This window comes from Siniperca chuatsi, linkage group LG20 (assembly GCF_020085105.1).
Source record: "Siniperca chuatsi isolate FFG_IHB_CAS linkage group LG20, ASM2008510v1, whole genome shotgun sequence".
Taxonomy (NCBI): Eukaryota; Metazoa; Chordata; class Actinopteri; order Centrarchiformes; family Sinipercidae; genus Siniperca; species Siniperca chuatsi.
The window spans coordinates 17,866,784-17,868,929 of NC_058061.1; positions in this window are offsets into that span (position 1 = coordinate 17,866,784).

The window sequence follows — 2,146 nt, forward strand, 5'->3', positions numbered from 1 at the left end:
AGGCGACAGGTACAGGATGAAGGAATGAAGGGAGAGATGTACTGAGAGTAGGGAGAAATGGTTGACATGGGAGCAGGGGTGATGAACGGAAGAGCAAATGACATGAAAGGCCTTATTTATTTACAGGATTCAATTCACCATTTTACGCTGATGAGACAAACAGTATAACCACACAGATGTATGTTATGTAAGAATGAGTATTGATTGGACCGTCATGTGCAGAAGGTCGCCAAGCCAGCGGCAAACCACATGAGGACCAGGATGAGTTTCGTTGTGGGATTTCATGGCATGAAAATAGTTTTTATTAAAACAGGAAACTATTTCCAGCTGAAGGAAGTTACAAGAAGTTATTTTAGTCCAGTGTGTGTTTGCAAATTTCCATCATCCTTAGAATAAACCAGTGTGTGAAAAGATGAATCATACAGTACGTAGATATGTATGACTTTGGCTATGTGTATTGATGGCACTGGTGAGGAAATGCTGAAGCCGTTTGATTATCTGAAAATGTTGTACACCCTTTCAATCAATCATAATCTCTGTAGCTTTAGCTCTGATAAGCAAATGTTAGCATGCTAACATGCTAACTAGTATGGTGAACATGGTAAACATTATACCTGCTAAACATCAGCATGCTATCATTGTTGACATTACCATTTAGCTCCAAGTACAGCCTCACACAGCCGTTAGCATGGTTGTAGACTTTGTTGTACTTCCATCAAGTTGGGGGACTTGGGGGAAAAGCGGTCAAAACCGAAGCAGTAGCTCCAAAAACACTGGATCCTATATTTCCCATAATTCAACTGGATAGTGATAGTGAGTTTTTAATGCTGGTTTTCTGTTATAAATGTGTAGTCTCAAGCCAAATCCAAGATAATTACTTTCTCAAACTTTAGAAAGCTTCCTCCAGAGGCACAGTAGATATTATACACCTGTTTTCTCAGGCTGAGCAGTGATGAGTAAACTGAACTTTGTGTGTGTGCCCCTTCAATAAAGAACATTTTTTATCTTTTTCCCCCCTGAACTTTAACTTAGTTTAATAGTTATAGTTTAACAGTTATAAGTCTTATGTTTGGATAGTTGCATTACATTGCCTGTCTAAGAAACATTTGGAAGTGTGCATTTTATCCAATGCTCTGTGGGATTTTTGAGTGTTGCGCCCTAGGAGAAGTGTGTGTGTTATCTTCTATCACGTCCGGTGTGCGGATAGATAATTGATGACCCCACCTCCCATTATGAGAGATATGTCTCCTGCTCTGACGAAGGTCTGTGTGACAGAAAAAAAACTTACAATAAATTGAGTATCTGCAATAGGGATGAGTGTGCAGGTTCTTTGACTTCTTTTCATTTGCTGTATGTTTTGCGAACAACACAGTCTTGTTTTGTGGTAGTGTACAATAGCTGTGGAAATGTTCATAGTTTACATGCACAAATTGCCTTTTTCACCCTAAATGGTGAGTGCAAAACAGATAAGTTGCTTCCAATGAAAATGCATTCCTGTTTTTACCAGCTTGGCACCTTCAGGAAAATAGAGGTCAAGGTGTCTAAATGAGAAAGCGTGGTGTGTTTTTGTGTAGCATTTAATAGAAACAGGAAAATGAAGATGGTGTGTGTGTGTGTGTGTGTGTGTGTGTGTGTGTGTGAGGTGCTGTTGTCGCCACATGAATTCTAAATAATCCTGTTGAATTAATGTTCATCTTGAACTAGATTCACAAAGTGCCTGCAGGTCTCTGATTTACCAGAGCAATGTTGCCCCCTTCATTAGGAGACACTTTGAATATCCCGAACGTGTTGAATATTTCATTTGATGACTTCACAGCATCTATGAATATTCATAGTTTGGCTTTGTGCGCTTCCACTGATAAGTGTTAATGGGAAAATCTTAATCCTAAAACACATGTTCACATCAGCTACTGGTGCCGTACTTTGCAGTTTGTGGTCCTTTTTGTTAGACTTTTCTCATTCGTGGACAAACGGAGACGGTGCAACATCACAATATTTCCAGCAGATACAATGTTTGAGTGTGACGGCAGAGGACGTGTAAGTGATCTGAAACATCAACAGTAAATGTCAGGTGTTGGTGTCAGTCTCTGCAAACAAAGTGCTTCTTTCTTCACACCAATAACACACTGAGAAAACCATTACAGAA